We start from the raw sequence: 24,693 nt of genomic DNA on the forward strand, positions 1-24,693 counted from the left end.
CCTTTTAATCCCATTATTTCAACACCTGTTGGACAATGCATGAGTGATAATGAGCTCATTGATTAAATGCAATTAATGAATAGATTGCCACCTCTTGTTGTGTGTCGTCTGTGTTTCTGTGTTTCCGGCATTTCACATTGGAACACCTCATTCACCTTCCTTGTCTTCTCTCCGCCCTCCCTTTTAGGTAAGTTAAAGAGCTGCACCTGAGCCAGCCACTGATTGATTGATTGATTGATTGATTGATTGATTGATTGATTGATTGATTGATTGATGCAGCACAACAGTCAAATAGTGGAGTGGAGTAGGGGAACAGCAAACAGCCAATAAAGCAGCCCGCCCGCTCGCCTGCCCGCCACAATGGACCTACCTGTGTACACTAGATGGATGTGATGGAATGTACTGTCGTCCCTACATTTCAAGAAGAAGTAAGAATTGCAGTTGCAACAAAGCCTTGCTTGCCTACAAAGAGAGCAGCAATTTGGATTTGTTACTATGTTACCTAGAAGAATAACAAACTGTGCAAGGATGGAGGTTGTAGGAGCAAGGAGAAGTTGTCTGTAAAGTTGGTGGATGCCTATTTTCCATTTTGCAGTCCCTTGTCTCCCTCTTGTGGCCTCCTGGAGGCAACTAGCTGTGCAAAAAAAAGACAGCCTGGCGGCCGGCTGTTGCAGTGTTGCCCTCTCAGGCAACACTGAGTGACTGACTGAGCCTCACCGTCTTATATAAAGTTCAGACGGAACTTTGCACGTGTCATAGTGGAGCCCTCAGGATTCCAGAGCCAGCTTTCTGACATCATAATGGGGCCTCAGAGATAAAAGCCTGGGCCCAGGCAGTGTTGGTCAGTGCTGCTCAGCAGGCAGCACTGGACTGGACTGGATTACAGCTGATACAAGGTGTGAAGGAACAAGGGGTGGCTGTGGGCATGCACTTGCTGCCGCTGCCAGTGTTTATCTGCATGGCAGCAGGGCATTTGGGCGTTGCCAGGAAGGCGTTTTTATGTAGATTCCTCCTCTTTCAGCACTGCATTGTGGTGCAAGCAAAAGAAGCAAATCCTGTCTGGCTTCCTCTCCGGCCTTTATTCACCTCCCGTGTAGCTGTGAGTGTGTGAGCCTGCAGGGCCCCATGGAATTGCCTAGAAGTAGGCTGAATCGCTGCAAGGGCTGAACAGCAGTATCGGGCAGGCTCGGGCAACGCGCGGCCCGTTCGGGTTATCGCTTCTCGGCCTTTTGGCTAAGATCAAGTGTAGTATCTGTTCTTATCAGTTTAATATCTGATACGTCCCCTATCTGGGGACCATATATTAAATGGATTTTTAGAACAGGGAGATGGAAATAGAGCTTGCTCTGTCCACTCCACGCATTGACCTGGTGTTGCAGTATTTCCAGGACCGGTGCACCCTTTCCTTATGTGTTGACTAAAAGCAGATTCCAAAAGTGTTTTTTGTCTTTGCTATTGTTTCTGTCTTTCTGAAGGGATCTCCCCTTTTAATCCCATTATTTCAACACCTGTTGGACAATGCATGAGTGATAATGAGCTCATTGATTAAATGCAATTAATGAATAGATTGCCACCTATTGTTGTGTGTCGTCTGTGTTTCTGTGTTTCCGGCATTTCACATTGGAACACCTCATTCACCTTCCTTGTCTTCTCTCCGCCCTCCCTTTTAGGTAAGTGAAAGAGCTGCACCTGAGCCAGCCACTGATTGATTGATTGATTGATTGATTGATTGATTGATTGATTGATTGATGCAGCACAACAGTCAAATAGTGGAGTGGAGTAGGGGAACAGCAAACAGCCAATAAAGCAGCCCGCCCGCTCGCCTGCCCGCCACAATGGACCTACCTGTGTACACTAGATGGATGTGATGGAATGTACTGTCGTCCCTACATTTCAAGAAGAAGTAAGAATTGCAGTTGCAACAAAGCCTTGCTTGCCTACAAAGAGAGCAGCAATTTGGATTTGTTACTATGTTACCTAGAAGAATAACAAACTGTGCAAGGATGGAGGTTGTAGGAGCAAGGAGAAGTTGTCTGTAAAGTTGGTGGATGCCTATTTTCCATTTTGCAGTCCCTTGTCTCCCTCTTGTGGCCTCCTGGAGGCAACTAGCTGTGCAAAAAAAAGACAGCCTGGCGGCCGGCTGTTGCAGTGTTGCCCTCTCAGGCAACACTGAGTGACTGACTGAGCCTCACCGTCTTATATAAAGTTCAGACGGAACTTTGCACGTGTCATAGTGGAGCCCTCAGGATTCCAGAGCCAGCTTTCTGACATCATAATGGGGCCTCAGAGATAAAAGCCTGGGCCCAGGCAGTGTTGGTCAGTGCTGCTCAGCAGGCAGCACTGGACTGGACTGGATTACAGCTGATACAAGGTGTGAAGGAACAAGGGGTGGCTGTGGGCATGCACTTGCTGCCGCTGCCAGTGTTTATCTGCATGGCAGCAGGGCATTTGGGCGTTGCCAGGAAGGCGTTTTTATGTAGATTCCTCCTCTTTCAGCACTGCATTGTGGTGCAAGCAAAAGAAGCAAATCCTGTCTGGCTTCCTCTCCGGCCTTTATTCACCTCCCGTGTAGCTGTGAGTGTGTGAGCCTGCAGGGCCCCATGGAATTGCCTAGAAGTAGGCTGAATCGCTGCAAGGGCTGAACAGCAGTATCGGGCAGGCTCGGGCAACGCGCGGCCCGTTCGGGTTATCGCTTCTCGGCCTTTTGGCTAAGATCAAGTGTAGTATCTGTTCTTATCAGTTTAATATCTGATACGTCCCCTATCTGGGGACCATATATTAAATGGATTTTTAGAACAGGGAGATGGAAATAGAGCTTGCTCTGTCCACTCCACGCATTGACCTGGTATTGCAGTATTTCCAGGACCGGTGCACCCTTTCCTTATGTGTTGACTAAAAGCAGATTCCAAAAGTGTTTTTTGTCTTTGCTATTGTTTCTGTCTTTCTGAAGGGATCTCCCCTTTTAATCCCATTATTTCAACACCTGTTGGACAATGCATGAGTGATAATGAGCTCATTGATTAAATGCAATTAATGAATAGATTGCCACCTCTTGTTGTGTGTCGTCTGTGTTTCTGTGTTTCCGGCATTTCACATTGGAACACCTCATTCACCTTCCTTGTCTTCTCTCCGCCCTCCCTTTTAGGTAAGTTAAAGAGCTGCACCTGAGCCAGCCACTGATTGATTGATTGATTGATTGATTGATTGATTGATGCAGCACAACAGTCAAATAGTGGAGTGGAGTAGGGGAACAGCAAACAGCCAATAAAGCAGCCCACCCGCTCGCCTGCCCGCCACAATGGACCTACCTGTGTACACTAGATGGATGTGATGGAATGTACTGTCGTCCCTACATTTCAAGAAGAAGTAAGAATTGCAGTTGCAACAAAGCCTTGCTTGCCTACAAAGAGAGCAGCAATTTGGATTTGTTACTATGTTACCTAGAAGAATAACAAACTGTGCAAGGATGGAGGTTGTAGGAGCAAGGAGAAGTTGTCTGTAAAGTTGGTGGATGCCTATTTTCCATTTTGCAGTCCCTTGTCTCCCTCTTGTGGCCTCCTGGAGGCAACTAGCTGTGCAAAAAAAAGACAGCCTGGCGGCCGGCTGTTGCAGTGTTGCCCTCTCAGGCAACACTGAGTGACTGACTGAGCCTCACCGTCTTATATAAAGTTCAGACGGAACTTTGCACGTGTCATAGTGGAGCCCTCAGGATTCCAGAGCCAGCTTTCTGACATCATAATGGGGCCTCAGAGATAAAAGCCTGGGCCCAGGCAGTGTTGGTCAGTGCTGCTCAGCAGGCAGCACTGGACTGGACTGGATTACAGCTGATACAAGGTGTGAAGGAACAAGGGGTGGCTGTGGGCATGCACTTGCTGCCGCTGCCAGTGTTTATCTGCATGGCAGCAGGGCATTTGGGCGTTGCCAGGAAGGCGTTTTTATGTAGATTCCTCCTCTTTCAGCACTGCATTGTGGTGCAAGCAAAAGAAGCAAATCCTGTCTGGCTTCCTCTCCGGCCTTTATTCACCTCCCGTGTAGCTGTGAGTGTGTGAGCCTGCAGGGCCCCATGGAATTGCCTAGAAGTAGGCTGAATCGCTGCAAGGGCTGAACAGCAGTATCGGGCAGGCTCGGGCAACGCGCGGCCCGTTCGGGTTATCGCTTCTCGGCCTTTTGGCTAAGATCAAGTGTAGTATCTGTTCTTATCAGTTTAATATCTGATACGTCCCCTATCTGGGGACCATATATTAAATGGATTTTTAGAACAGGGAGATGGAAATAGAGCTTGCTCTGTCCACTCCACGCATTGACCTGGTATTGCAGTATTTCCAGGACCGGTGCACCCTTTCCTTATGTGTTGACTAAAAGCAGATTCCAAAAGTGTTTTTTGTCTTTGCTATTGTTTCTGTCTTTCTGAAGGGATCTCCCCTTTTAATCCCATTATTTCAACACCTGTTGGACAATGCATGAGTGATAATGAGCTCATTGATTAAATTCAATTAATGAATAGATTGCCACCTCTTGTTGTGTGTCGTCTGTGTTTCTGTGTTTCCGGCATTTCACATTGGAACACCTCATTCACCTTCCTTGTCTTCTCTCCGCCCTCCCTTTTAGGTAAGTTAAAGAGCTGCACCTGAGCCAGCCACTGATTGATTGATTGATTGATTGATTGATTGATTGATTGATTGATTGATTGATTGATTGATTGATGCAGCACAACAGTCAAATAGTGGAGTGGAGTAGGGGAACAGCAAACAGCCAATAAAGCAGCCCGCCCGCTCGCCTGCCCGCCACAATGGACCTACCTGTGTACACTAGATGGATGTGATGGAATGTACTGTCGTCCCTACATTTCAAGAAGAAGTAAGAATTGCAGTTGCAACAAAGCCTTGCTTGCCTACAAAGAGAGCAGCAATTTGGATTTGTTACTATGTTACCTAGAAGAATAACAAACTGTGCAAGGATGGAGGTTGTAGGAGCAAGGAGAAGTTGTCTGTAAAGTTGGTGGATGCCTATTTTCCATTTTGCAGTCCCTTGTCTCCCTCTTGTGGCCTCCTGGAGGCAACTAGCTGTGCAAAAAAAAGACAGCCTGGCGGCCGGCTGTTGCAATGTTGCCCTCTCAGGCAACACTGAGTGACTGACTGAGCCTCACCGTCTTATATAGAGTTCAGACGGAACTTTGCACGTGTCATAGTGGAGCCCTCAGGATTCCAGAGCCAGCTTTCTGACATCATAATGGGGCCTCAGAGATAAAAGCCTGGGCCCAGGCAGTGTTGGTCAGTGCTGCTCAGCAGGCAGCACTGGACTGGACTGGATTACAGCTGATACAAGGTGTGAAGGAACAAGGGGTGGCTGTGGGCATGCACTTGCTGCCGCTGCCAGTGTTTATCTGCATGGCAGCAGGGCATTTGGGCGTTGCCAGGAAGGCGTTTTTATGTAGATTCCTCCTCTTTCAGCACTGCATTGTGGTGCAAGCAAAAGAAGCAAATCCTGTCTGGCTTCCTCTCCGGCCTTTATTCACCTCCCGTGTAGCTGTGAGTGTGTGAGCCTGCAGGGCCCCATGGAATTGCCTAGAAGTAGGCTGAATCGCTGCAAGGGCTGAACAGCAGTATCGGGCAGGCTCGGGCAACGCGCGGCCCGTTCGGGTTATCGCTTCTCGGCCTTTTGGCTAAGATCAAGTGTAGTATCTGTTCTTATCAGTTTAATATCTGATACGTCCCCTATCTGGGGACCATATATTAAATGGATTTTTAGAACAGGGAGATGGAAATAGAGCTTGCTCTGTCCACTCCACGCATTGACCTGGTATTGCAGTATTTCCAGGACCGGTGCACCCTTTCCTTATGTGTTGACTAAAAGCAGATTCCAAAAGTGTTTTTTGTCTTTGCTATTGTTTCTGTCTTTCTGAAGGGATCTCCCCTTTTAATCCCATTATTTCAACACCTGTTGGACAATGCATGAGTGATAATGAGCTCATTGATTAAATGCAATTAATGAATAGATTGCCACCTCTTGTTGTGTGTCGTCTGTGTTTCTGTGTTTCCGGCATTTCACATTGGAACACCTCATTCACCTTCCTTGTCTTCTCTCCGCCCTCCCTTTTAGGTAAGTTAAAGAGCTGCACCTGAGCCAGCCACTGATTGATTGATTGATTGATTGATTGATTGATGCAGCACAACAGTCAAATAGTGGAGTGGAGTAGGGGAACAGCAAACAGCCAATAAAGCAGCCCGCCCGCTCGCCTGCCCGCCACAATGGACCTACCTGTGTACACTAGATGGATGTGATGGAATGTACTGTCGTCCCTACATTTCAAGAAGAAGTAAGAATTGCAGTTGCAACAAAGCCTTGCTTGCCTACAAAGAGAGCAGCAATTTGGATTTGTTACTATGTTACCTAGAAGAATAACAAACTGTGCAAGGATGGAGGTTGTAGGAGCAAGGAGAAGTTGTCTGTAAAGTTGGTGGATGCCTATTTTCCATTTTGCAGTCCCTTGTCTCCCTCTTGTGGCCTCCTGGAGGCAACTAGCTGTGCAAAAAAAAGACAGCCTGGCGGCCGGCTGTTGCAGTGTTGCCCTCTCAGGCAACACTGAGTGACTGACTGAGCCTCACCGTCTTATATAAAGTTCAGACGGAACTTTGCACGTGTCATAGTGGAGCCCTCAGGATTCCAGAGCCAGCTTTCTGACATCATAATGGGGCCTCAGAGATAAAAGCCTGGGCCCAGGCAGTGTTGGTCAGTGCTGCTCAGCAGGCAGCACTGGACTGGACTGGATTACAGCTGATACAAGGTGTGAAGGAACAAGGGGTGGCTGTGGGCATGCACTTGCTGCCGCTGCCAGTGTTTATCTGCATGGCAGCAGGGCATTTGGGCGTTGCCAGGAAGGCGTTTTTATGTAGATTCCTCCTCTTTCAGCACTGCATTGTGGTGCAAGCAAAAGAAGCAAATCCTGTCTGGCTTCCTCTCCGGCCTTTATTCACCTCCCGTGTAGCTGTGAGTGTGTGAGCCTGCAGGGCCCCATGGAATTGCCTAGAAGTAGGCTGAATCGCTGCAAGGGCTGAACAGCAGTATCGGGCAGGCTCGGGCAACGCGCGGCCCGTTCGGGTTATCGCTTCTCGGCCTTTTGGCTAAGATCAAGTGTAGTATCTGTTCTTATCAGTTTAATATCTGATACGTCCCCTATCTGGGGACCATATATTAAATGGATTTTTAGAACAGGGAGATGGAAATAGAGCTTGCTCTGTCCACTCCACGCATTGACCTGGTATTGCAGTATTTCCAGGACCGGTGCACCCTTTCCTTATGTGTTGACTAAAAGCAGATTCCAAAAGTGTTTTTTGTCTTTGCTATTGTTTCTGTCTTTCTGAAGGGATCTCCCCTTTTAATCCCATTATTTCAACACCTGTTGGACAATGCATGAGTGATAATGAGCTCATTGATTAAATGCAATTAATGAATAGATTGCCACCTCTTGTTGTGTGTCGTCTGTGTTTCTGTGTTTCCGGCATTTCACATTGGAACACCTCATTCACCTTCCTTGTCTTCTCTCCGCCCTCCCTTTTAGGTAAGTTAAAGAGCTGCACCTGAGCCAGCCACTGATTGATTGATTGATTGATTGATTGATTGATTGATTGATTGATTGATGCAGCACAACAGTCAAATAGTGGAGTGGAGTAGGGGAACAGCAAACAGCCAATAAAGCAGCCCGCCCGCTCGCCTGCCCGCCACAATGGACCTACCTGTGTACACTAGATGGATGTGATGGAATGTACTGTCGTCCCTACATTTCAAGAAGAAGTAAGAATTGCAGTTGCAACAAAGCCTTGCTTGCCTACAAAGAGAGCAGCAATTTGGATTTGTTACTATGTTACCTAGAAGAATAACAAACTGTGCAAGGATGGAGGTTGTAGGAGCAAGGAGAAGTTGTCTGTAAAGTTGGTGGATGCCTATTTTCCATTTTGCAGTCCCTTGTCTCCCTCTTGTGGCCTCCTGGAGGCAACTAGCTGTGCAAAAAAAAGACAGCCTGGCGGCCGGCTGTTGCAGTGTTGCCCTCTCAGGCAACACTGAGTGACTGACTGAGCCTCACCGTCTTATATAAAGTTCAGACGGAACTTTGCACGTGTCATAGTGGAGCCCTCAGGATTCCAGAGCCAGCTTTCTGACATCATAATGGGGCCTCAGAGATAAAAGCCTGGGCCCAGGCAGTGTTGGTCAGTGCTGCTCAGCAGGCAGCACTGGACTGGACTGGATTACAGCTGATACAAGGTGTGAAGGAACAAGGGGTGGCTGTGGGCATGCACTTGCTGCCGCTGCCAGTGTTTATCTGCATGGCAGCAGGGCATTTGGGCGTTGCCAGGAAGGCGTTTTTATGTAGATTCCTCCTCTTTCAGCACTGCATTGTGGTGCAAGCAAAAGAAGCAAATCCTGTCTGGCTTCCTCTCCGGCCTTTATTCACCTCCCGTGTAGCTGTGAGTGTGTGAGCCTGCAGGGCCCCATGGAATTGCCTAGAAGTAGGCTGAATCGCTGCAAGGGCTGAACAGCAGTATCGGGCAGGCTCGGGCAACGCGCGGCCCGTTCGGGTTATCGCTTCTCGGCCTTTTGGCTAAGATCAAGTGTAGTATCTGTTCTTATCAGTTTAATATCTGATACGTCCCCTATCTGGGGACCATATATTAAATGGATTTTTAGAACAGGGAGATGGAAATAGAGCTTGCTCTGTCCACTCCACGCATTGACCTGGTATTGCAGTATTTCCAGGACCGGTGCACCCTTTCCTTATGTGTTGACTAAAAGCAGATTCCAAAAGTGTTTTTTGTCTTTGCTATTGTTTCTGTCTTTCTGAAGGGATCTCCCCTTTTAATCCCATTATTTCAACACCTGTTGGACAATGCATGAGTGATAATGAGCTCATTGATTAAATGCAATTAATGAATAGATTGCCACCTCTTGTTGTGTGTCGTCTGTGTTTCTGTGTTTCCGGCATTTCACATTGGAACACCTCATTCACCTTCCTTGTCTTCTCTCCGCCCTCCCTTTTAGGTAAGTTAAAGAGCTGCACCTGAGCCAGCCACTGATTGATTGATTGATTGATTGATTGATTGATTGATTGATTGATGCAGCACAACAGTCAAATAGTGGAGTGGAGTAGGGGAACAGCAAACAGCCAATAAAGCAGCCCGCCCGCTCGCCTGCCCGCCACAATGGACCTACCTGTGTACACTAGATGGATGTGATGGAATGTACTGTCGTCCCTACATTTCAAGAAGAAGTAAGAATTGCAGTTGCAACAAAGCCTTGCTTGCCTACAAAGAGAGCAGCAATTTGGATTTGTTACTATGTTACCTAGAAGAATAACAAACTGTGCAAGGATGGAGGTTGTAGGAGCAAGGAGAAGTTGTCTGTAAAGTTGGTGGATGCCTATTTTCCATTTTGCAGTCCCTTGTCTCCCTCTTGTGGCCTCCTGGAGGCAACTAGCTGTGCAAAAAAAAGACAGCCTGGCGGCCGGCTGTTGCAGTGTTGCCCTCTCAGGCAACACTGAGTGACTGACTGAGCCTCACCGTCTTATATAAAGTTCAGACGGAACTTTGCACGTGTCATAGTGGAGCCCTCAGGATTCCAGAGCCAGCTTTCTGACATCATAATGGGGCCTCAGAGATAAAAGCCTGGGCCCAGGCAGTGTTGGTCAGTGCTGCTCAGCAGGCAGCACTGGACTGGACTGGATTACAGCTGATACAAGGTGTGAAGGAACAAGGGGTGGCTGTGGGCATGCACTTGCTGCCGCTGCCAGTGTTTATCTGCATGGCAGCAGGGCATTTGGGCGTTGCCAGGAAGGCGTTTTTATGTAGATTCCTCCTCTTTCAGCACTGCATTGTGGTGCAAGCAAAAGAAGCAAATCCTGTCTGGCTTCCTCTCCGGCCTTTATTCACCTCCCGTGTAGCTGTGAGTGTGTGAGCCTGCAGGGCCCCATGGAATTGCCTAGAAGTAGGCTGAATCGCTGCAAGGGCTGAACAGCAGTATCGGGCAGGCTCGGGCAACGCGCGGCCCGTTCGGGTTATCGCTTCTCGGCCTTTTGGCTAAGATCAAGTGTAGTATCTGTTCTTATCAGTTTAATATCTGATACGTCCCCTATCTGGGGACCATATATTAAATGGATTTTTAGAACAGGGAGATGGAAATAGAGCTTGCTCTGTCCACTCCACGCATTGACCTGGTATTGCAGTATTTCCAGGACCGGTGCACCCTTTCCTTATGTGTTGACTAAAAGCAGATTCCAAAAGTGTTTTTTGTCTTTGCTATTGTTTCTGTCTTTCTGAAGGGATCTCCCCTTTTAATCCCATTATTTCAACACCTGTTGGACAATGCATGAGTGATAATGAGCTCATTGATTAAATGCAATTAATGAATAGATTGCCACCTCTTGTTGTGTGTCGTCTGTGTTTCTGTGTTTCCGGCATTTCACATTGGAACACCTCATTCACCTTCCTTGTCTTCTCTCCGCCCTCCCTTTTAGGTAAGTTAAAGAGCTGCACCTGAGCCAGCCACTGATTGATTGATTGATTGATTGATTGATTGATTGATTGATTGATTGATTGATGCAGCACAACAGTCAAATAGTGGAGTGGAGTAGGGGAACAGCAAACAGCCAATAAAGCAGCCCGCCCGCTCGCCTGCCCGCCACAATGGACCTACCTGTGTACACTAGATGGATGTGATGGAATGTACTGTCGTCCCTACATTTCAAGAAGAAGTAAGAATTGCAGTTGCAACAAAGCCTTGCTTGCCTACAAAGAGAGCAGCAATTTGGATTTGTTACTATGTTACCTAGAAGAATAACAAACTGTGCAAGGATGGAGGTTGTAGGAGCAAGGAGAAGTTGTCTGTAAAGTTGGTGGATGCCTATTTTCCATTTTGCAGTCCCTTGTCTCCCTCTTGTGGCCTCCTGGAGGCAACTAGCTGTGCAAAAAAAAGACAGCCTGGCGGCCGGCTGTTGCAGTGTTGCCCTCTCAGGCAACACTGAGTGACTGACTGAGCCTCACCGTCTTATATAAAGTTCAGACGGAACTTTGCACGTGTCATAGTGGAGCCCTCAGGATTCCAGAGCCAGCTTTCTGACATCATAATGGGGCCTCAGAGATAAAAGCCTGGGCCCAGGCAGTGTTGGTCAGTGCTGCTCAGCAGGCAGCACTGGACTGGACTGGATTACAGCTGATACAAGGTGTGAAGGAACAAGGGGTGGCTGTGGGCATGCACTTGCTGCCGCTGCCAGTGTTTATCTGCATGGCAGCAGGGCATTTGGGCGTTGCCAGGAAGGCGTTTTTATGTAGATTCCTCCTCTTTCAGCACTGCATTGTGGTGCAAGCAAAAGAAGCAAATCCTGTCTGGCTTCCTCTCCGGCCTTTATTCACCTCCCGTGTAGCTGTGAGTGTGTGAGCCTGCAGGGCCCCATGGAATTGCCTAGAAGTAGGCTGAATCGCTGCAAGGGCTGAACAGCAGTATCGGGCAGGCTCGGGCAACGCGCGGCCCGTTCGGGTTATCGCTTCTCGGCCTTTTGGCTAAGATCAAGTGTAGTATCTGTTCTTATCAGTTTAATATCTGATACGTCCCCTATCTGGGGACCATATATTAAATGGATTTTTAGAACAGGGAGATGGAAATAGAGCTTGCTCTGTCCACTCCACGCATTGACCTGGTATTGCAGTATTTCCAGGACCGGTGCACCCTTTCCTTATGTGTTGACTAAAAGCAGATTCCAAAAGTGTTTTTTGTCTTTGCTATTGTTTCTGTCTTTCTGAAGGGATCTCCCCTTTTAATCCCATTATTTCAACACCTGTTGGACAATGCATGAGTGATAATGAGCTCATTGATTAAATGCAATTAATGAATAGATTGCCACCTCTTGTTGTGTGTCGTCTGTGTTTCTGTGTTTCCGGCATTTCACATTGGAACACCTCATTCACCTTCCTTGTCTTCTCTCCGCCCTCCCTTTTAGGTAAGTTAAAGAGCTGCACCTGAGCCAGCCACTTGATTGATTGATTGATTGATTGATTGATTGATTGATTGATTGATGCAGCACAACAGTCAAATAGTGGAGTGGAGTAGGGGAACAGCAAACAGCCAATAAAGCAGCCCGCCCGCTCGCCTGCCCGCCACAATGGACCTACCTGTGTACACTAGATGGATGTGATGGAATGTACTGTCGTCCCTACATTTCAAGAAGAAGTAAGAATTGCAGTTGCAACAAAGCCTTGCTTGCCTACAAAGAGAGCAGCAATTTGGATTTGTTACTATGTTACCTAGAAGAATAACAAACTGTGCAAGGATGGAGGTTGTAGGAGCAAGGAGAAGTTGTCTGTAAAGTTGGTGGATGCCTATTTTCCATTTTGCAGTCCCTTGTCTCCCTCTTGTGGCCTCCTGGAGGCAACTAGCTGTGCAAAAAAAAGACAGCCTGGCGGCCGGCTGTTGCAGTGTTGCCCTCTCAGGCAACACTGAGTGACTGACTGAGCCTCACCGTCTTATATAAAGTTCAGACGGAACTTTGCACGTGTCATAGTGGAGCCCTCAGGATTCCAGAGCCAGCTTTCTGACATCATAATGGGGCCTCAGAGATAAAAGCCTGGGCCCAGGCAGTGTTGGTCAGTGCTGCTCAGCAGGCAGCACTGGACTGGACTGGATTACAGCTGATACAAGGTGTGAAGGAACAAGGGGTGGCTGTGGGCATGCACTTGCTGCCGCTGCCAGTGTTTATCTGCATGGCAGCAGGGCATTTGGGCGTTGCCAGGAAGGCGTTTTTATGTAGATTCCTCCTCTTTCAGCACTGCATTGTGGTGCAAGCAAAAGAAGCAAATCCTGTCTGGCTTCCTCTCCGGCCTTTATTCACCTCCCGTGTAGCTGTGAGTGTGTGAGCCTGCAGGGCCCCATGGAATTGCCTAGAAGTAGGCTGAATCGCTGCAAGGGCTGAACAGCAGTATCGGGCAGGCTCGGGCAACGCGCGGCCCGTTCGGGTTATCGCTTCTCGGCCTTTTGGCTAAGATCAAGTGTAGTATCTGTTCTTATCAGTTTAATATCTGATACGTCCCCTATCTGGGGACCATATATTAAATGGATTTTTAGAACAGGGAGATGGAAATAGAGCTTGCTCTGTCCACTCCACGCATTGACCTGGTATTGCAGTATTTCCAGGACCGGTGCACCCTTTCCTTATGTGTTGACTAAAAGCAGATTCCAAAAGTGTTTTTTGTCTTTGCTATTGTTTCTGTCTTTCTGAAGGGATCTCCCCTTTTAATCCCATTATTTCAACACCTGTTGGACAATGCATGAGTGATAATGAGCTCATTGATTAAATGCAATTAATGAATAGATTGCCACCTCTTGTTGTGTGTCGTCTGTGTTTCTGTGTTTCCGGCATTTCACATTGGAACACCTCATTCACCTTCCTTGTCTTCTCTCCGCCCTCCATTTTAGGTAAGTTAAAGAGCTGCACCTGAGCCAGCCACTGATTGATTGATTGATTGATTGATTGATTGATTGATTGATTGATTGATGCAGCACAACAGTCAAATAGTGGAGTGGAGTAGGGGAACAGCAAACAGCCAATAAAGCAGCCCGCCCGCTCGCCTGCCCGCCACAATGGACCTACCTGTGTACACTAGATGGATGTGATGGAATGTACTGTCGTCCCTACATTTCAAGAAGAAGTAAGAATTGCAGTTGCAACAAAGCCTTGCTTGCCTACAAAGAGAGCAGCAATTTGGATTTGTTACTATGTTACCTAGAAGAATAACAAACTGTGCAAGGATGGAGGTTGTAGGAGCAAGGAGAAGTTGTCTGTAAAGTTGGTGGATGCCTATTTTCCATTTTGCAGTCCCTTGTCTCCCTCTTGTGGCCTCCTGGAGGCAACTAGCTGTGCAAAAAAAAGACAGCCTGGCGGCCGGCTGTTGCAGTGTTGCCCTCTCAGGCAACACTGAGTGACTGACTGAGCCTCACCGTCTTATATAAAGTTCAGACGGAACTTTGCACGTGTCATAGTGGAGCCCTCAGGATTCCAGAGCCAGCTTTCTGACATCATAATGGGGCCTCAGAGATAAAAGCCTGGGCCCAGGCAGTGTTGGTCAGTGCTGCTCAGCAGGCAGCACTGGACTGGACTGGATTACAGCTGATACAAGGTGTGAAGGAACAAGGGGTGGCTGTGGGCATGCACTTGCTGCCGCTGCCAGTGTTTATCTGCATGGCAGCAGGGCATTTGGGCGTTGCCAGGAAGGCGTTTTTATGTAGATTCCTCCTCTTTCAGCACTGCATTGTGGTGCAAGCAAAAGAAGCAAATCCTGTCTGGCTTCCTCTCCGGCCTTTATTCACCTCCCGTGTAGCTGTGAGTGTGTGAGCCTGCAGGGCCCCATGGAATTGCCTAGAAGTAGGCTGAATCGCTGCAAGGGCTGAACAGCAGTATCGGGCAGGCTCGGGCAACGCGCGGCCCGTTCGGGTTATCGCTTCTCGGCCTTTTGGCTAAGATCAAGTGTAGTATCTGTTCTTATCAGTTTAATATCTGATACGTCCCCTATCTGGGGACCATATATTAAATGGATTTTTAGAACAGGGAGATGGAAATAGAGCTTGCTCTGTCCACTCCACGCATTGACCTGGTATTGCAGTATTTCCAGGACCGGTGCACCCTTTCCTTATGTGTTGACTAAAAGCAGATTCCAAAAGTGTTTTTTGTCTTTGCTATTGTTTCTGTCTTTCTGAAGGGATCTCCCCTTTTAATCCCATTATTTCAACACCTGTTGGACAATGCATGAGTGATAATGAGCTCATTGATTAAATGCAATTAATGAATAGATTGCCACCTCTTGTTGTGTGTCGTCTGTGTTTCTGTGTTTCCGGCATTTCACATTGGAACACCTCATTCACCTTCCTTGTCTTCTCTCCGCCCTCCCTTTTAGGTAAGTTAAAGAGCTGCACCTGAGCCAGCCACTGATTGATTGATTGATTGATTGATTGATTGATTGATTGATTGATTGATTGATGCAGCACAACAGTCAAATAGTGGAGTGGAGTAGGGGAACAGCAAACAGCCAATAAAGCAGCCCGCCCGCTCGCCTGCCCGCCACAATGGACCTACCTGTGTACACTAGATGGATGTGATGGAATGTACTGTCGTCCCTACATTTCAAGAAGAAGTAAGAATTGCAGTTGCAACAAAGCCTTGCTTGCCTACAAAGAGAGCAGCAATTTGGATTTGTTACTATGTTACCTAGAAGAATAACAAACTGTGCAAGGATGGAGGTTGTAGGAGCAAGGAGAAGTTGTCTGTAAAGTTGGTGGATGCCTATTTTCCATTTTGCAGTCCCTTGTCTCCCTCTTGTGGCCTCCTGGAGGCAACTAGCTGTGCAAAAAAAAGACAGCCTGGCGGCCGGCTGTTGCAGTGTTGCCCTCTCAGGCAACACTGAGTGACTGACTGAGCCTCACCGTCTTATATAAAGTTCAGACGGAACTTTGCACGTGTCATAGTGGAGCCCTCAGGATTCCAGAGCCAGCTTTCTGACATCATAATGGGGCCTCAGAGATAAAAGCCTGGGCCCAGGCAGTGTTGGTCAGTGCTGCTCAGCAGGCAGCACTGGACTGGACTGGATTACAGCTGATACAAGGTGTGAAGGAACAAGGGGTGGCTGTGGGCATGCACTTGCTGCCGCTGCCAGTGTTTATCTGCATGGCAGCAGGGCATTTGGGCGTTGCCAGGAAGGCGTTTTTATGTAGATTCCTCCTCTTTCAGCACTGCATTGTGGTGCAAGCAAAAGAAGCAAATCCTGTCTGGCTTCCTCTCCGGCCTTTATTCACCTCCCGTGTAGCTGTGAGTGTGTGAGCCTGCAGGGCCCCATGGAATTGCCTAGAAGTAGGCTGAATCGCTGCAAGGGCTGAACAGCAGTATCGGGCAGGCTCGGGCAACGCGCGGCCCGTTCGGGTTATCGCTTCTCGGCCTTTTGGCTAAGATCAAGTGTAGTATCTGTTCTTATCAGTTTAATATCTGATACGTCCCCTATCTGGGGACCATATATTAAATGGATTTTTAGAACAGGGAGATGGAAATAGAGCTTGCTCTGTCCACTCCACGCATTGACCTGGTATTGCAGTATTTCCAGGACCGGTGCACCCTTTCCTTATGTGTTGACTAAAAGCAGATTCCAAAAGTGTTTTTTGTCTTTGCTATTGTTTCTGTCTTTCTGAAGGGATCTCCCCTTTTAATCCCATTATTTCAACACCTGTTGGACAATGCATGAGTGATAATGAGCTCATTGATTAAATGCAATTAATGAATAGATTGCCACCTCTTGTTGTGTGTCGTCTGTGTTTCTGTGTTTCCGGCATTTCACATTGGAACACCTCATTCACCTTCCTTGTCTTCTCTCCGCCCTCCCTTTTAGGTAAGTTAAAGAGCTGCACCTGAGCCAGCCACTGATTGATTGATTGATTGATTGATTGATTGATTGATTGATTGATTGATTGATTGATTGATGCAGCACAACAGTCAAATAGTGGAGTGGAGTAGGGGAACAGCAAACAGCCAATAAAGCAGCCCGCCCGCTCGCCTGCCCGCCACAATGGACCTACCTGTGTACACTAGATGGATGTGATGGAATGTACTGTCGTCCCTACATTTCAAGAAGAAGTAAGAATTGCAGTTGCAACAAAGCCTTGCTTGCCTACAAAGAGAGCAGCAATTTGGATTTGTTACTATGTTACCTAGAAGAATAACAAACTGTGCAAGGATGGAGGTTGTAGGAGCAAGGAGAAGTTGTCTGTAAAGTTGGTGGATGCCTATTTTCCATTTTGCAGTCCCTTGTCTCCCTCTTGTGGCCTCCTGGAGGCAACTAGCTGTGCAAAAAAAAGACAGCCTGGCGGCCGGCTGTTGCAGTGTTGCCCTCTCAGGCAACACTGAGTGACTGACTGAGCCTCACCGTCTTATATAAAGTTCAGACGGAACTTTGCACGTGTCATAGTGGAGCCCTCAGGATTCCAGAGCCAGCTTTCTGACATCATAATGGGGCCTCAGAGATAAAAGCCTGGGCCCAGGCAGTGTTGGTCAGTGCTGCTCAGCAGGCAGCACTGGACTGGACTGGATTACAGCTGATACAAGGTGTGAAGGAACAAGGGGTGGCTGTGGGCATGCACTTGCTGCCGCTGCCAGTGTTTATCTGCATGGCAGCAGGGCATTTGGGCGTTGCCAGGAAGGCGTTTTTATGTAGATTCCTCCTCTTTCAGCACTGCATTGTGGTGCAAGCAAAAGAAGCAAATCCTGTCTGGCTTCCTCTCCGGCCTTTATTCACCTCCCGTGTAGCTGTGAGTGTGTGAGCCTGCAGGGCCCCATGGAATTGCCTAGAAGTAGGCTGAATCGCTGCAAGGGCTGAACAGCAGTATCGGACAGGCTCGGGCAACGCGCGGCCCGTTCGGGTTATCGCTTCTCGGCCTTTTGGCTAAGATCAAGTGTAGTATCTGTTCTTATCAGTTTAATATCTGATACGTCCCCTATCTGGGGACCATATATTAAATGGATTTTTAGAACAGGGAGATGGAAATAGAGCTTGCTCTGTCCACTCCACGCATTGACCTGGTATTGCAGTATTTCCAGGACCGGTGCACCCTTTCCTTATGTGTTGACTAAAAGCAGATTCCAAAAGTGTTTTTTGTCTTTGCTATTGTTTCTGTCTTTCTGAAGGGATCTCCCCTTTTAATCCCATTATTTCAACACCTGTTGGACAATGCATGAGTGATAATGAGCTCATTGATTAAATGCAATTAATGAATAGATTGCCACCTCTTGTTGTGTGTCGTCTGTGTTTCTGTGTTTCCGGCATTTCACATTGGAACACCTCATTCACCTTCCTTGTCTTCTCTCCGCCCTCCCTTTTAGGTAAGTTAAAGAGCTGCACCTGAGCCAGCCACTGATTGATTGATTGATTGATTGATTGATTGATTGATTGATTGATTGATTGATTGATTGCAGCACAACAGTCAAATAGTGGAGTGGAGTAGGGGAACAGCAAACAGCCAATAAAGCAGCCCGCCCGCTCGCCTGCCCGCCACAATGGACCTACCTGTGTACACTAGATGGATGTGATGGAATGTACTGTCGTCCCTACATTTCAAGAAGAAGTAAGAATTGCAGTTGCAACAAAGCCTTGCTTGCCTACAAAGAGAGCAGCAATTTGGATTTGTTACTATGTTACCTAGAAGAATAACAAACTGTGCAAGGATGGAGGTTGTAGGAGCAAGGAGAAGTTGTCTGTAAAGTTGGTGGATGCCTATTTTCCATTTTGCAGTCCCTTGTCTCCCTCTTGTGGCCTCCTGGAGGCAACTAGCTGTGCAAAAAAAAGACAGCCTGGCGGCCGGCTGTTGCAGTGTTGCCCTCTCAGGCAACACTGAGTGACTGACTGAGCCTCACCGTCTTATATAAAGTTCAGACGGAACTTTGCACGTGTCATAGTGGAGCCCTCAGGATTCCAGAGCCAGCTTTCTGACATCATAATGGGGCCTCAGAGATAAAAGCCTGGGCCCAGGCAGTGTTGGTCAGTGCTGCTCAGCAGGCAGCACTGGACTGGACTGGATTACAGCTGATACAAGGTGTGAAGGAACAAGGGGTGGCTGTGGGCATGCACTTGCTGCCGCTGCCAGTGTTTATCTGCATGGCAGCAGGGCATTTGGGCGTTGCCAGGAAGGCGTTTTTATGTAGATTCCTCCTCTTTCAGCACTGCATTGTGGTGCAAGCAAAAGAAGCAAATCCTGTCTGGCTTCCTCTCCGGCCTTTATTCACCTCCCGTGTAGCTGTGAGTGTGTGAGCCTGCAGGGCCCCATGGAATTGCCTAGAAGTAGGCTGAATCGCTGCAAGGGCTGAACAGCAGTATCGGGCAGGCTCGGGCAACGCGCGGCCCGTTCGGGTTATCGCTTCTCGGCCTTTTGGCTAAGATCAAGTGTAGTATCTGTTCTTATCAGTTTAATATCTGATACGTCCCCTATCTGGGGACCATATATTAAATGGATTTTTAGAACAGGGAGATGGAAATAGAGCTTGCTCTGTCCACTCCACGCATTGACCTGGTATTGCAGTATTTCCAGGACCGGTGCACCCTTTCCTTATGTGTTGACTAAAAGCAGATTCCAAAAGTGTTTTTTGTCTTTGCTATTGTTTCTGTCTTTCTGAAGGGATCTCCCCTTTTAATCCCATTATTTCAACACCTGTTGGACAATGCATGAGTGATAATGAGCTCATTGATTAAATGCAATTAATGAATAGATTGCCACCTCTTGTTGTGTGTCGTCTGTGTTTCTGTGTTTCCGGCATTTCACATTGGAACACCTCATTCACCTTCCTTGTCTTCTCTCCGCCCTCCCTTTTAGGAGAGCTGCACCTGAGCCAGCCACTGATTGATTGATTGATTGATTGATTGATTGATTGATTGATTGATTGATTGATTGATTGATTGATTGATTGATGCAGCACAACAGTCAAATAGTGGAGTGGAGTAGGGGAACAGCAAACAGCCAATAAAGCAGCCCGCCCGCTCGCCTGCCCGCCACAATGGACCTACCTGTGTACACTAGATGGATGTGATGGAATGTACTGTCGTCCCTACATTTCAAGAAGAAGTAAGAATTGCAGTTGCAACAAAGCCTTGCTTGCCTACAAAGAGAGCAGCAATTTGGATTTGTTACTATGTTACCTAGAAGAATAACAAACTGTGCAAGGATGGAGGTTGTAGGAGCAAGGAGAAGTTGTCTGTAAAGTTGGTGGATGCCTATTTTCCATTTTGCAGTCCCTTGTCTCCCTCTTGTGGCCTCCTGGAGGCAACTAGCTGTGCAAAAAAAAGACAGCCTGGCGGCCGGCTGTTGCAGTGTTGCCCTCTCAGGCAACACTGAGTGACTGACTGAGCCTCACCGTCTTATATAAAGTTCAGACGGAACTTTGCACGTGTCATAGTGGAGCCCTCAGGATTCCAGAGCCAGCTTTCTGACATCATAATGGGGCCTCAGAGATAAAAGCCTGGGCCCAGGCAGTGTTGGTCAGTGCTGCTCAGCAGGCAGCACTGGACTGGACTGGATTACAGCTGATACAAGGTGTGAAGGAACAAGGGGTGGCTGTGGGCATGCACTTGCTGCCGCTGCCAGTGTTTATCTGCATGGCAGCAGGGCATTTGGGCGTTGCCAGGAAGGCGTTTTTATGTAGATTCCTCCTCTTTCAGCACTGCATTGTGGTGCAAGCAAAAGAAGCAAATCCTGTCTGGCTTCCTCTCCGGCCTTTATTCACCTCCCGTGTAGCTGTGAGTGTGTGAGCCTGCAGGGCCCCATGGAATTGCCTAGAAGTAGGCTGAATCGCTGCAAGGGCTGAACAGCAGTATCGGGCAGGCTCGGGCAACGCGCGGCCCGTTCGGGTTATCGCTTCTCGGCCTTTTGGCTAAGATCAAGTGTAGTATCTGTTCTTATCAGTTTAATATCTGATACGTCCCCTATCTGGGGACCATATATTAAATGGATTTTTAGAACAGGGAGATGGAAATAGAGCTTGCTCTGTCCACTCCACGCATTGACCTGGTATTGCAGTATTTCCAGGACCGGTGCACCCTTTCCTTATGTGTTGACTAAAAGCAGATTCCAAAAGTGTTTTTTGTCTTTGCTATTGTTTCTGTCTTTCTGAAGGGATCTCCCCTTTTAATCCCATTATTTCAACACCTGTTGGACAATGCATGAGTGATAATGAGCTCATTGATTAAATGCAATTAATGAATAGATTGCCACCTCTTGTTGTGTGTCGTCTGTGTTTCTGTGTTTCCGGCATTTCACATTGGAACACCTCATTCACCTTCCTTGTCTTCTCTCCGCCCTCCCTTTTAGGTAAGTTAAAGAGCTGCACCTGAGCCAGCCACTGATTGATTGATTGATTGATTGATTGATTGATTGATTGATTGATTGATTGATGCAGCACAACAGTCAAATAGTGGAGTGGAGTAGGGGAACAGCAAACAGCCAATAAAGCAGCCCGCCCGCTCGCCTGCCCGCCACAATGGACCTACCTGTGTACACTAGATGGATGTGATGGAATGTACTGTCGTCCCTACATTTCAAGAAGAAGTAAGAATTGCAGTTGCAACAAAGCCTTGCTTGCCTACAAAGAGAGCAGCAATTTGGATTTGTTACTATGTTACCTAGAAGAATAACAAACTGTGCAAGGATGGAGGTTGTAGGAGCAAGGAGAAGTTGTCTGTAAAGTTGGTGGATGCCTATTTTCCATTTTGCAGTCCCTTGTCTCCCTCTTGAGGCCTCCTGGAGGCAACTAGCTGTGCAAAAAAAAGACAGCCTGGCGGCCGGCTGTTGCAGTGTTGCCCTCTCAGGCAACACTGAGTGACTGACTGAGCCTCACCGTCTTATATAAAGTTCAGACGGAACTTTGCACGTGTCATAGTGGAGCCCTCAGGATTCCAGAGCCAGCTTTCTGACATCATAATGGGGCCTCAGAGATAAAAGCCTGGGCCCAGGCAGTGTTGGTCAGTGCTGCTCAGCAGGCAGCACTGGACTGGACTGGATTACAGCTGATACAAGGTGTGAAGGAACAAGGGGTGGCTGTGGGCATGCACTTGCTGCCGCTGCCAGTGTTTATCTGCATGGCAGCAGGGCATTTGGGCGTTGCCAGGAAGGCGTTTTTATGTAGATTCCTCCTCTTTCAGCACTGCATTGTGGTGCAAGCAAAAGAAGCAAATCCTGTCTGGCTTCCTCTCCGGCCTTTATTCACCTCCCGTGTAGCTGTGAGTGTGTGAGCCTGCAGGGCCCCATGGAATTGCCTAGAAGTAGGCTGAATCGCTGCAAGGGCTGAACAGCAGTATCGGGCAGGCTCGGGCAACGCGCGGCCCGTTCGGGTTATCGCTTCTCGGCCTTTTGGCTAAGATCAAGTGTAGTATCTGTTCTTATCAGTTTAATATCTGATACGTCCCCTATCTGGGGACCATATATTAAATGGATTTTTAGAACAGGGAGATGGAAATAGAGCTTGCTCTGTCCACTCCACGCATTGACCTGGTATTGCAGTATTTCCAGGACCGGTGCACCCTTTCCTTATGTGTTGACTAAAAGCAGATTCCAAAAGTGTTTTTTGTCTTTGCTATTGTTTCTGTCTTTCTGAAGGGATCTCCCCTTTTAATCCCATTATTTCAACACCTGTTGGACAATGCATGAGTGATAATGAGCTCATTGATTAAATGCAATTAATGAATAGATTGCCACCTCTTGTTGTGTGTCGTCTGTGTTTCTGTGTTTCCGGCATTTCACATTGGAACACCTCATTCACCTTCCTTGTCTTCTCTCCGCCCTCCCTTTTAGGTAAGTTAAAGAGCTGCACCTGAGCCAGCCACTGATTGATTGATTGATTGATTGATTGATTGATTGATTGATTGATTGATTGATTGATTGATGCAGCACAACAGTCAAATAGTGGAGTGGAGTAGGGGAACAGCAAACAGCCAATAAAGCAGCCCGCCCGCTCGCCTGCCCGCCACAATGGACCTACCTGTGTACACTAGATGGATGTGATGGAATGTACTGTCGTCCCTACATTTCAAGAAGAAGTAAGAATTGCAGTTGCAACAAAGCCTTGCTTGCCTACAAAGAGAGCAGCAATTTGGATTTGTTACTATGTTACCTAGAAGAATAACAAACTGTGCAAGGATGGAGGTTGTAGGAGCAAGGAGAAGTTGTCTGTAAAGTTGGTGGATGCCTATTTTCCATTTTGCAGTCCCTTGTCTCCCTCTTGTGGCCTCCTGGAGGCAACTAGCTGTGCAAAAAAAAGACAGCCTGGCGGCCGGCTGTTGCAGTGTTGCCCTCTCAGGCAACACTGAGTGACTGACTGAGCCTCACCGTCTTATATAAAGTTCAGACGGAACTTTGCACGTGTCATAGTGGAGCCCTCAGGATTCCAGAGCCAGCTTTCTGACATCATAATGGGGCCTCAGAGATAAAAGCCTGGGCCCAGGCAGTGTTGGTCAGTGCTGCTCAGCAGGCAGCACTGGACTGGACTGGATTACAGCTGATACAAGGTGTGAAGGAACAAGGGGTGGCTGTGGGCATGCACTTGCTGCCGCTGCCAGTGTTTATCTGCATGGCAGCAGGGCATTTGGGCGTTGCCAGGAAGGCGTTTTTATGTAGATTCCTCCTCTTTCAGCACTGCATTGTGGTGCAAGCAAAAGAAGCAAATCCTGTCTGGCTTCCTCTCCGGCCTTTATTCACCTCCCGTGTAGCTGTGAGTGTGTGAGCCTGCAGGGCCCCATGGAATTGCCTAGAAGTAGGCTGAATCGCTGCAAGGGCTGAACAGCAGTATCGGGCAGGCTCGGGCAACGCGCGGCCCGTTCGGGTTATCGCTTCTCGGCCTTTTGGCTAAGATCAAGTGTAGTATCTGTTCTTATCAGTTTAATATCTGATACGTCCCCTATCTGGGGACCATATATTAAATGGATTTTTAGAACAGGGAGATGGAAATAGAGCTTGCTCTGTCCACTCCACGCATTGACCTGGTATTGCAGTATTTCCAGGACCGGTGCACCCTTTCCTTATGTGTTGACTAAAAGCAGATTCCAAAAGTGTTTTTTGTCTTTGCTATTGTTTCTGTCTTTCTGAAGGGATCTCCCCTTTTAATCCCATTATTTCAACACCTGTTGGACAATGCATGAGTGATAATGAGCTCATTGATTAAATGCAATTAATGAATAGATTGCCACCTCTTGTTGTGTGTCGTCTGTGTTTCTGTGTTTCCGGCATTTCACATTGGAACACCTCATTCACCTTCCTTGTCTTCTCTCCGCCCTCCCTTTTAGGTAAGTTAAAGAGCTGCACCTGAGCCAGCCACTGATTGATTGATTGATTGATTGATTGATTGATTGATTGATTGATTGATGCAGCACAACAGTCAAATAGTGGAGTGGAGTAGGGGAACAGCAAACAGCCAATAAAGCAGCCCGCCCGCTCGCCTGCCCGCCACAATGGACCTACCTGTGTACACTAGATGGATGTGATGGAATGTACTGTCGTCCCTACATTTCAAGAAGAAGTAAGAATTGCAGTTGCAACAAAGCCTTGCTTGCCTACAAAGAGAGCAGCAATTTGGATTTGTTACTATGTTACCTAGAAGAATAACAAACTGTGCAAGGATGGAGGTTGTAGGAGCAAGGAGAAGTTGTCTGTAAAGTTGGTGGATGCCTATTTTCCATTTTGCAGTCCCTTGTCTCCCTCTTGTGGCCTCCTGGAGGCAACTAGCTGTGCAAAAAAAAGACAGCCTGGCGGCCGGCTGTTGCAGTGTTGCCCTCTCAGGCAACACTGAGTGACTGACTGAGCCTCACCGTCTTATATAAAGTTCAGACGGAACTTTGCACGTGTCATAGTGGAGCCCTCAGGATTCCAGAGCCAGCTTTCTGACATCATAATGGGGCCTCAGAGATAAAAGCCTGGGCCCAGGCAGTGTTGGTCAGTGCTGCTCAGCAGGCAGCACTGGACTGGACTGGATTACAGCTGATACAAGGTGTGAAGGAACAAGGGGTGGCTGTGGGCATGCACTTGCTGCCGCTGCCAGTGTTTATCTGCATGGCAGCAGGGCATTTGGGCGTTGCCAGGAAGGCGTTTTTATGTAGATTCCTCCTCTTTCAGCACTGCATTGTGGTGCAAGCAAAAGAAGCA

The 24,693-nt window shown here is 47.8% G+C and overlaps 16 non-coding genes across 16 annotated transcripts; all 16 read left to right on the top strand.

Annotated features, from left to right (window-relative positions):
• Positions 1-1,213: 1,213 nt before the first annotated feature.
• On the top strand, positions 1,214-1,404 carry LOC142718319 (U2 spliceosomal RNA). The gene has a single exon (XR_012872449.1). It is a non-coding gene; the product is annotated as a U2 spliceosomal RNA (small nuclear RNA).
• Positions 1,405-2,688: 1,284 nt separating this feature from the next.
• LOC142718369 (U2 spliceosomal RNA) lies at positions 2,689-2,879 on the top strand. Its single transcript, XR_012872498.1, has one exon. It is a non-coding gene; the product is annotated as a U2 spliceosomal RNA (small nuclear RNA).
• A 1,272-nt stretch (positions 2,880-4,151) lies between these two features.
• LOC142718370 (U2 spliceosomal RNA) lies at positions 4,152-4,342 on the top strand. The gene has a single exon (XR_012872499.1). It is a non-coding gene; the product is annotated as a U2 spliceosomal RNA (small nuclear RNA).
• Positions 4,343-5,642: 1,300 nt separating this feature from the next.
• On the top strand, positions 5,643-5,833 carry LOC142718371 (U2 spliceosomal RNA). Its single transcript, XR_012872500.1, has one exon. It is a non-coding gene; the product is annotated as a U2 spliceosomal RNA (small nuclear RNA).
• Positions 5,834-7,101: 1,268 nt separating this feature from the next.
• LOC142718372 (U2 spliceosomal RNA) lies at positions 7,102-7,292 on the top strand. Its single transcript, XR_012872501.1, has one exon. It is a non-coding gene; the product is annotated as a U2 spliceosomal RNA (small nuclear RNA).
• Positions 7,293-8,576: 1,284 nt separating this feature from the next.
• LOC142718373 (U2 spliceosomal RNA) lies at positions 8,577-8,767 on the top strand. The gene has a single exon (XR_012872502.1). It is a non-coding gene; the product is annotated as a U2 spliceosomal RNA (small nuclear RNA).
• A 1,280-nt stretch (positions 8,768-10,047) lies between these two features.
• Positions 10,048-10,238, top strand: LOC142718376 (U2 spliceosomal RNA). Its single transcript, XR_012872504.1, has one exon. It is a non-coding gene; the product is annotated as a U2 spliceosomal RNA (small nuclear RNA).
• Positions 10,239-11,526: 1,288 nt separating this feature from the next.
• LOC142718377 (U2 spliceosomal RNA) lies at positions 11,527-11,717 on the top strand. Its single transcript, XR_012872505.1, has one exon. It is a non-coding gene; the product is annotated as a U2 spliceosomal RNA (small nuclear RNA).
• A 1,281-nt stretch (positions 11,718-12,998) lies between these two features.
• Positions 12,999-13,189, top strand: LOC142718378 (U2 spliceosomal RNA). The gene has a single exon (XR_012872506.1). It is a non-coding gene; the product is annotated as a U2 spliceosomal RNA (small nuclear RNA).
• Positions 13,190-14,473: 1,284 nt separating this feature from the next.
• Positions 14,474-14,664, top strand: LOC142718379 (U2 spliceosomal RNA). Its single transcript, XR_012872507.1, has one exon. It is a non-coding gene; the product is annotated as a U2 spliceosomal RNA (small nuclear RNA).
• Positions 14,665-15,952: 1,288 nt separating this feature from the next.
• On the top strand, positions 15,953-16,143 carry LOC142718380 (U2 spliceosomal RNA). Its single transcript, XR_012872509.1, has one exon. It is a non-coding gene; the product is annotated as a U2 spliceosomal RNA (small nuclear RNA).
• A 1,296-nt stretch (positions 16,144-17,439) lies between these two features.
• LOC142718312 (U2 spliceosomal RNA) lies at positions 17,440-17,630 on the top strand. The gene has a single exon (XR_012872441.1). It is a non-coding gene; the product is annotated as a U2 spliceosomal RNA (small nuclear RNA).
• A 1,293-nt stretch (positions 17,631-18,923) lies between these two features.
• On the top strand, positions 18,924-19,114 carry LOC142718313 (U2 spliceosomal RNA). The gene has a single exon (XR_012872442.1). It is a non-coding gene; the product is annotated as a U2 spliceosomal RNA (small nuclear RNA).
• A 1,300-nt stretch (positions 19,115-20,414) lies between these two features.
• Positions 20,415-20,605, top strand: LOC142718314 (U2 spliceosomal RNA). The gene has a single exon (XR_012872444.1). It is a non-coding gene; the product is annotated as a U2 spliceosomal RNA (small nuclear RNA).
• Positions 20,606-21,893: 1,288 nt separating this feature from the next.
• LOC142718315 (U2 spliceosomal RNA) lies at positions 21,894-22,084 on the top strand. The gene has a single exon (XR_012872445.1). It is a non-coding gene; the product is annotated as a U2 spliceosomal RNA (small nuclear RNA).
• Positions 22,085-23,380: 1,296 nt separating this feature from the next.
• LOC142718316 (U2 spliceosomal RNA) lies at positions 23,381-23,571 on the top strand. The gene has a single exon (XR_012872446.1). It is a non-coding gene; the product is annotated as a U2 spliceosomal RNA (small nuclear RNA).
• Positions 23,572-24,693: the final 1,122 nt, after the last annotated feature.

Source organism: Rhinoderma darwinii, unplaced genomic scaffold, assembly GCF_050947455.1.
Source record: "Rhinoderma darwinii isolate aRhiDar2 unplaced genomic scaffold, aRhiDar2.hap1 Scaffold_4610, whole genome shotgun sequence".
In the NCBI taxonomy this organism is placed as follows: Eukaryota; Metazoa; Chordata; class Amphibia; order Anura; family Rhinodermatidae; genus Rhinoderma; species Rhinoderma darwinii.